We start from the raw sequence: 9,909 nt of genomic DNA, 5'->3' as shown, positions 1-9,909 counted from the left end.
GACAAAGGAAAAACATTTAAAGAGTACAGCATCATTTTTGCAGAGTAGGCAATAAAGGGTAAATTGGGCTTGAGTGGCAATAAATTGATTATTGACACAATGATAGTATGTACTTTAGCCTAGCAAAACTCCTTAAGTGACCTCATAGCAACAGCAACTTTGTCATAAAATGGTACCTTCTGATTTTTTGCTGTCTTGTCCAAAATGCGTATTTATTTTCTAGGCTATGAAATATGGGGCAAAGTTTTACTTAAAAATACTCTTTGAATTCATTCTCTTTAACCTCTTCTATTCCATGACATAATAGACTCACCAGAGTCTATAAATTTCCTCCTGTATATTTCTGATATATTCATTCTTCTCTATCACCACAGCCACCACCCAAGTCTAGCCATGATCATTTATCTCTCTTCTCAAATAGTACAATAATCACCTAATAGTTTTCCCCACATCCACTTTAACCTCTATTCAATCCACTTCCCATTCTGTAGCCACAGTGCTCTTTAAAAAAAAAAGTATAGATTCACAAAAAGTTGCAAACAAATGTATAGGGAAGTCCTGTGCATTCTTCCCCAAGCTTCCCTCAGTGTGAGCACGGTGTACAACTATAGTACAACTAGTGGCCCAGTGCATGAAATTCGTGCACATTAAAAGGGAATTAATTAGAGGAAATAATTTAATATTGCTATTTGCCCTTTCTCTATAATAGAAGTGTCAGAGATGAAAGAAAATTAGTAAAATGTATATGAAAACCTTCCTCCTGTCAGAGTCTGGGGCACACCATGGGACCCAGAGTCAAGTCCCCGCTCACCCACATGCACCTCAAAATCGCATGAGACCCTGACCTAGCTGTCCCCCTCCCCCATTGGGCTAGATCCAGACCCGGCCAGTCCCACCCTTGTCAAGCCCTGCCGGGCAGGGGGCATAGTCTCAGGTCCCCTGGCCCAGCAGCTGGAGGGGGCAACAGCCTCAGGTCCCCTGTCAAGCCCCATTGGCAGCGGGGTGCAGCCTCAGGTCCCCTGGCTTGGTGCTGGGGTGGGGGGTGCAGCCTGAGGTCCCCTGGCCTGGTGCCAGGGTTGGGGGCGCGGCCTGAAGTCCACTGTCAAGCCCCACAGGGGCGGGGAGGGTGTAGCCTCAGGTCCCTGCTGATTGCTTGTTAAGGCTCCTTATGGGAACTTGGACTCAGCTGTGGGTGCAGCCATCTTTGTGATGGAGTGATGGTTAATTAGTATATTCCCTCTTTATTAGATAGGATATCAAAACCAAGCAATCAACATTGGCACAAATCATGGAGTTTATTCAGCATTTACCTGTTATACAACTTTATCACATATGTAAACTTGTATAACCACCATGACAATCAAGATATGAAGAAACTCAACTGAATAATCACAAGATTCCCTAATAACAGGACTCCCTTCTGTTATTTCTTTACTAGAGGCCTGATGCATGAAATTCGTGCAAGAGTAGGCCTTCCTTCCCCCAGCTGCCAGCACCGGCTTCCCTCTGGCACCCAGGACCAGGGCTTCCCTCGCAGCCCCGGCTTCATCTGGAAGGATGTCTGGTCTAATTCGCATATTACGCTTTTATTATTATAGATAGCCATACCCATCCACTTTCCTGATTCCATCAGTGGCAGCCACTAACCTATTTTGCATTTTTATAATTATGTGATTACATGAAGGTTACAAAATGAAATCATGCAGTATGCATTCTTTTGAGATTCTTTATCACACAACAATTTCCTTGAATTTTATCTAAGCTATTGTGTGTGCCAATATTTTGCTCCTTTTTACTACTTAATAGTATTTCATGGTATGGATGTACCACAGCTTGTTAAAGTATTCACTGATTGAAAGACTATATGGGTAGTTTCTACTTTTGGGCTATTATGAATAAAGCCATTATGAACATTCATGTTCAAGTTCCTGTGTGAAAATAAGTCTTCATTTTTCTGGAATAAATGCCCAAGAATGCAATTGCTGGGTCATATGGTAAATCCATTTTTAGTTTGAAAGAAACTGCCAAACTTTTTCCAGAGTGCAGAGTACTCTTTTTAAAACACAAATCTCATCCTGTCATCACTTCACATAAAGGTCTTCAATGGCTTTCCAGTGCTATAATTTTAAAAAGATAGACTATACGATGATACAATATGATTTCCACTGACTTCTCCAATCTCATCCTGCACAACTCCCCTTACTCTTTATGCTCAATGGCCTTTTAAGAATTTCATCTCTAATAATTATTCTCCTGCCAGAGGGCTTTGAAAATGCTATTTCTTCTTCCAGGAATTCTCTTCTTTCTATGTCTAGTGCAATTAACTCAAAGTTTACCTTTCATTCTTGACTCAAGTATATATCTCCTCATTCTCCCTCTACCTCAGATTCTATTGGTTTGTTTGTTTTTTTCATATCCCTCTGCTTTATCACTTCTCTGTTTGAAATGACATATTAATTTCTGTGAATATCTGATTAAATTTTGTCTTCACCTCCAGACTCTCAAATTCATGAGTAAGAGTTGTGTTGACTTTTGCTTATTACTGTCTGGCACATATCAATAAACATTTTTTGAATGAATGAATGAACTATATACTTGCAAATAATTCAATGTCAAAGCCTTGATATTAATTTTGTCTATCCATTATTTAAGATATATTAACCACTCATATTTAAGATAGTCTGCTAAGCAATAGATTCCTATAGCCAAATTGAATTCATACAAAGTTTACATTAATACATTTAAGACTTATTTTATAAATATTTCTAGTGTATAACTATTATTGAAAAATAACAAAGAAAATGATTAACAGAACATTTTAATTCTTTAATATATTAAGGATGCTTGCAACTCAAGGAACAAATGTCTCTAGCTCTCTCCATCTTGATCACTGTATGTCATATGAACTTGAATACACCTTGCAATCAATAGCCAAAGACTTGAATATATATCCTATATAATAAAAGGCTAATATGCAAATTGTCCCTTCGACCGGGAGTTCAACCAGGGGGCAGGGAAGGATGGCCAACCGCCGGAAGCCCCTCCCCCTGGCCAGCCCAGCCCCATCAGCCCCGATTGGGGCGGGCTGGCAGGACTCCACCTGTGCACGAATTCCTGCACCAGGCCTCCTGTGTGTGTGTGTGTGTGTATATATATACATATATATGTGTGTGTGTGTGTGTGTGTGTGTATATGTGTGTGTGTGTGTGTGTATATATATATATATTAGTATATAGAACTATAAAGGTCCCTGGTATCTCTCTCCTGGGTCAGCTTCGTTAAAAATATTCATGGTTAAGTGAGCTGCCTTCAGTACCTCTTTGATCTTTGATTCTAAAGACATCTTGAGTCACATACTTCTTATATGACAGATGATAAAATCAATATGGCAAAGTAAAGTGGGATTTTTGCCTTGTTTTGTTCTGTTTCTTATAGCAATGGAAAAGAGGCAGATTTTTTTTCAGCATAAATACTGCCAACATAGGCAGACTGCAACACTGTGGGTGTTTGAGAAATTTTTGAGAGCATGTGGGAATGAGCAGGATATGTATATATTTGTGAATGAAACACAGCAAGGCAGGACTACCTAAGAAATCTGACAAATCTTGGTGTTAAAACAACAAAATGTAAATATTAAACAATTGGCATTTTATGAAATCTATTTTAAAAGAATAGGTGCCAATTTTAAAGCTTTTTGGTTTGTATGTGTGTTTGGAGGGCTGGAGAAGGAAAGGGGAGGCAAGATAATGACAACTTTGTGCAGTAACTTTTGAGTCCCCCCATTTTTTGTACATTCTTATTTTTATGGAGATATAATTTACATATCATAAAATTCACAATTTTTTGAAAACAAAGACCATTGAAGAATAGATTTTATCAGCTCCTTCTTCTTTTCTTTTCCTTAATCCTCAACTGAGGATATGTTTTTATTGATTTTAGAGAGGAAGGGAGAGAAAGAGAAACATTGATGTGAGAAACATCAAATCTGTTGCTTCCCGTAAGTGCCCTGACCTGGGTTCCAATTCAAAACCTAGGTATGTGCCCTGACTAGAATTCAATCTGAAACCTTTTGGTGTACGGGACAATGCTCTAACCAACTGAGCCACCTGGCCAGGGCAAAATTCACTATTTTAATGTAAGCATATTCTATTCTTTTACTATACGTTAGTATATTCTCTGAGTTGTGCAATGATCACCATTATCTAATTTCAGAACATTTTTTATTTCCCCAAAAGGAAATCCTGTACTGTTTAATAGTCACTTCCAATTGCTTCCCCCACCCCCCAAAACTCCCCAGCCCCTGGTCACTACTAATCTACTTTAAAAAAAAAAATCTTTATTGTTCAGATTATTACAGGTGTTCCTCTTTTTTTCCCCCATAGCTCCCCTCCACCTGATTCCCCACTGCAACCCATCCCCTTACCCCCTGCCACTGTCTTCATCCATAGGTGTAAGATTTTTGTCCAATCTCTTCCCTCACCCCTCACACTTCCTTCCCCCCGAGAATTGTCAGTCCACTCCCTGTCTATGCCCCTTATTCTATTATACTCATCAGTGTATTCTGTTCATCAGATTTTTTATTCAATTGATTTTTAGATTCACTTATTGATAGGCATGTATTTGTTGTCATTTTGTTGTTCATAATTTTTATCTTTACCTTTTTCTTCTTCTTCCTCTTCTTAAAGAATACCCTTGAGCATTTCATATAATCCTGGTTTGGTGGTGATGAACTCCTTTAGCTTTTTCTTGTCTGTGAAGCTCTTTATCTGACCTTCAATTCTAAATGATAGTTTTGCTGGGTAGAGTAATCTGGGTTGTAGGTTCTTACTGTTCATCACTTTGAATATTTCTTGCCATTCCCTTCTGGCCTGCATAGTTTCTGTTGAGAAATCAGCTGACAGTCGTATGGGTACTCCCTTGTAGGTAACTAACCATTTTTCTCTTGCTGCTTTCAAGATTCTCTCTTTGTCTTTTGCCCTTGGCATTTTAATTATGATGTGTCTTGGTGTGGTCCTCTTTGGATTCCTCTGGTTTGGGGTTCTCTGTGCTTCCTGGACTTGTAAGTCTATTTCTTTCAACAGGTAGGTAAAGTTTTCTGTCATTATTTCTTCTAATAGGTTTTCAATATTTTGCTCTCTCTCTTCTTCTGGCACCCCAATAATTCGGATGTTGGTACGCTTAAAGTTGTCCCAGAGGCTTCTTACACTATCTTCAACTTTTTGGATTCTTTTTTCTTTTTGTTTTTTTCTGGTTGGGTGTTTTTTGTTTCCTCATATTTCAAATCTTTGGTTTGAATCTTAGGGTTCTTTGGTCTACTGTTGAATTTCTGTATATTCTTTATTTCAGACAGTGTATGCTTAATTTCTGACTGGTCCTTTTCCATTTTTTTTTGGCATTCTCATTAAGATCCTTAAAGGTCTCACTAAGTTCCTCAGAGGTGTTTAGAAGATTCTTGAGTAACCTTATAAATGTGGTTTTAAACTGTATGTCCAGTAGTTTGCTTTCCTCCATTTCTTTCATTCGTGACATGTTTCTTTGTCTCCACATTTTGGCTGCTTCCCTGTGTTGATGGGGTGGTTTTCTGTGGTAGGTGACCTATAGGGCCCAGTGGTTCAGCCTCCCCTATCACCTGAGGTGGACGCTCTTGGTACACCCTTTTGTGGGCTGAGTGCAAAGTCTTGTTGTAGTTAAGCCTTGATTGCTGTTGGTACACTGGGAGGAATTGACCTCCAGGCCAATTGGCTGTGAGGACCCGCTGTGTCTATAATGGAAGAACTGCTGTGCTGGAGACACCCTTATGGGGCAGAACTTGTTTCAGTGGGGCTTTGGTGCTCACTGAGTCTGCCTCTTGAATGTGTCACTTATGGATGTGAGTAGTTGAAATCTGGTGTCGTCGCACACTGACCACTAGGTACACTGGCTTCTGGGTCTCCAATGGGGTGCAGGTCAGCCACTGTCTGAGGCCACCCAGCAGGAGCTACAGCAAGATCTGCAGATTTCTCCTTTTTACTCGGGGTTTGGAGGTTTTGGAGCTATCTGACCTGAGCTGCAGTTTGTTAGGTTAAGCTGCGATAGGGCAGGCCATTTATATGCAAAAGCCACTGTGCAGAGGTTGGGTGGGTTTGTAAATTGTGCTGGGCGGGGTCTCAGGGAATCACTAGGGTGTGGCAAACAGCGATGGCTGCCAGTCAGCCATCTCTGCGTCTCCGAGTTTCCATGTCCCTGCGTCCTGCGCCCCAGTGCAGTAAACAATGATTCCTGCGCACACCTCTGCAAGAAAGCCACCCTCACTTTCTAACCCGATGGCAGACAGTCCAGCTTCTCCCCGTAGGAGTCTGGGTCCCCAGAGTCTCACCGGAAATTGGAGTTCAGAGTAATCGGGAGCTTGTGTCTCCCTTCGGGTTGAAAGAAACAGCGCACCCAGTTGCCCACCGCCAGCCCGATTCACGCGCTTCCGTACCTCAGCTTTTCCGCGCTTGTGCACATCTCAATGCTCTTTTCTCTTTCCTTCTAGTTGTAGAACTTCTACTCAGCCAGCTTTCCCGTGGTTCTGGGTGACAGACGTTTTGTCTTTTAGTTGTAGTTTTGGTGTGGTTGTGAGAGGCAGCATGAACAGGTGTATACCTTATGCCGCCATCTTGTACTTTTTGTCTCTATAGATTATCTACTCTGGGCATTTCATTTCATATAAATATGGTCATTTGTGACTGGCTTCTTTCACTTCCCATAATGTTTTCAAGGTTTATCGATGTTGAATATGTATCAGTATTTTATTCCTTTTTATGGCTGAATAATATTCCATTGTAGGGATATACACCACATTTTGTTTCTCCATTCATCTATTAATGGACACTTGGATTGTTTCCAACTTTTGGTTACTGTGAATGCTGCTGCAAATTTACACTAGTGTACAAGTATCTGTCTCAGTTCTTGTTTTCATTCCTTTGGGCATATACCTAGCAGTGGAATGACTGGCCCATATAGTAATTATGTTTAGCCTTTTGAGGAACCCAAACTGTTTTCCACAGTGGCTGGGCCATTTTATGTTCCCACTATCGAATGTATGAAGGCTCCAATTTCTCCAGATTCTTAACAATATTTATTTTCCCTAAAAATTGTTTATTTTTATAATAGCCATTCTAGCAGGTGTGAAGTAGTATCTTATTGTGGTTTTGATTTGCATTTTCTCAGTGACTAAAGATATTGAACATCTTTTCGTGTGCTTGTTGGCTATTTGTATACTTCATTGGAGAAATGTCAGTTCAACTCCTTTGCCCATCTTTAAATTTGGTTGCTGGTCTTTGTCTTGAGTTTTAGAAGTCCTTTATATATTCTGGATATTAAACCATTATCAGATATGTAATTTTTAAAATGTTCTGGATATTAAACCATCAGATTAATGATTTGCAAATATCTTTTCCATTCTGTAAGTTCTTTTCAATTTCTTAATAATGTTCTTTGATGAACATGAATTTTTAATTTTGTTGAAGTCCATTTTTGTTGTTTGTGCTTTTGAACATATCTAAGAATTCATTGCTGCATCTAAGATCATGAAGATTTACACCCATGTTTTCTTCTAAAAGTTACTGTTTTAGCTTTTATATTTAGATTATTGATCCATTTTGAGTTATTTTTTATATATGGAGTGAGGTAGGTTCCTAACTACATTCTTTTGTATGTGGAAATCCAGTTGCCTCAGCAATATTTATCGAAGAGATTGTTCTTTCCCCTTTTGAATGGACTTTATACCCCATCAAAAATCAATTTTCCATGGATATATGAATTTTTCCCTGGGCTCTCGTTTCTCTTTCATTGGTCTCTATGTCATTGGTTTTTAGGCTATTGCCGCACTGTTTTTTTGTTTTAAAAAATATGTTTTCGTTGATTTCAGAGAGAGGAAGGGAGGAGGGGAGATAGAAACATCAATGATGAGAGAAAATCATTGATCAGCTGCTTCCTGCACACCCCAGGCATGTGCCTTGACTGGGAATTGAACTGTGACCTCTTGATTCATGGGTCGATGCTAAACCACTGAGGCACACCAACTAGGCACCACACTCTTTTGATTACTGTAGCGTTGTAGTAAGTTTTGAAATTGGGACATACACGTCCTATGACTTTCAAGATTATTTTGGCCATTTGGGACCCCTTGTAATTCCACATGAATTTGAGGATTGGCTTTCCCATTTCGGTAAGAAAGGCTGTTGGAATTTTGATAAGGATTGCCTTGAATTTGAAGATCACTCTGGGTAATATTGGTATCTTAACACCCATGAATATGGGATATGTTTCCACTTATTTAGATGTATAATTTCTTTTAGCAATGTTTTGTAGTCTTCAGTATATGTCTTTCACCTCTTTGGTTAAGTCTATGCTTAGGTATTTTATTTTAGATGCTATTGTAAGTTGCTATGGATATGTCAGTTTTCACTTCTCTTGGATATACCTAGAAGTGAGATGCTGGGTCAAGTGGTAATGCTGTTTAACTTTTTGAGGAACTGTTAAACAATTTTCCACAGTGGCTGCACCATTTTACATTTCCATCAGTAATGTATAAGGGTTCTAATTTCTCCACATCCTTGCCAACATTTGTTATTGTCTTTTTTATTATAGTCATCTTAGTGGATATAGAATGGCATCTCGTTGTCTTTTTGACTTTTATTTTTTGTTCATCATTGCTTCTTGCTTCTTTCATCCTTGTCATATTTCCTTCTTCTTAAAGTATACCCCTTATTGTTCACTTAGCAAGGGTGTGTGAGTGGTAAATTATTTCAATCTTTATCTATAATTATGTTTATTCAACCCTAACATTTAAATGATAATTTAGGTATAGAATTCCATATTGTAGTTATTTTCCTTTGTGATGTTTTGAAAATGTTATCCCATCATCTTCTTGCTTCTTTTACTGTCACTGAAAAACCTTTCTAGTTTAATCTATATAATCTTTTTTCCTCTGTCTTTTAGTTGTTCTCTTTGTCTCTGATGTTCTGCAGTTTCACTAAAATGTCTTGGTGTATTTGTGTTTTCCTATATTGAGGTTCCTGCTTCCTGAATCTGAGGATTTCATAAATTTAGTCATTTTCTCTTTGAATATTTTTTATCCTTCATTTACTTTTTTTACTTACATTTTCCATCTGTTGACTGCTATGTGCTAAATTATCCTGAATAATTTCCTTATACCTATCTTTTAGTTTTAGAAAAATTTTTTAGTGTATTTGTATGTATTAACAGATTTAAAAAAATTCAATGACTATGTTTTTATTTCTGGAAATTTTATTCATTTATTTTAAAAATAGACTTGATCTTTAAAATATATATAGTTTATTTTTTTATGTTTCATTTCTTTCTTTTATATGCTCCACAGTCAACACCTTGTCATTTCAAGTAGTTACTGTTCAAAATTTCAGTTTCCCTTTCCCAAAATTCAGAGGGTTTTTTTTGTTGTTGTTGTTATTTGTTTTTTAATACTCAGCCAAGAATATTTTCTTTTCCATTGATTTTTAGAGGGTAGAAGGGAGGGAGACAGGGAGAGAGAAACATCTATGTGAAAGACACATTGATTGGTTTCTCCCACATGTACCCCAACCAGTTGGGGCCAGGGATTGTGCCTGCAACTGAGGTACGTGTCCTTGACCAGGAATCAAACCTGAGATCCTTTGATCTATGGGCCAACGCTCTAACCATTGAGCAACCTGGCTAGGGCAATTTTTTTTTAAATTAAGAATTCAGTTATTTAAAAAAGCTTGTTTGGGTCAAATTTTTCTGTTATTTTAATTTTTATAGAGTATTTTTTCAATATTCTCTTAACCACTTAAAAATAATGATACTAAAAACAAAAATTCTTACCTGAATTAGGACTATGTCTATGAATGTGTCCATAGCTTTTATGCTGTCTACTATTTAGGTCCT

This window comes from Plecotus auritus, assembly GCF_963455305.1.
Source record: "Plecotus auritus genome assembly, chromosome: 1".
In the NCBI taxonomy this organism is placed as follows: domain Eukaryota; kingdom Metazoa; phylum Chordata; class Mammalia; order Chiroptera; family Vespertilionidae; genus Plecotus; species Plecotus auritus.
This window is presented reverse-complemented; position numbering follows the sequence as displayed.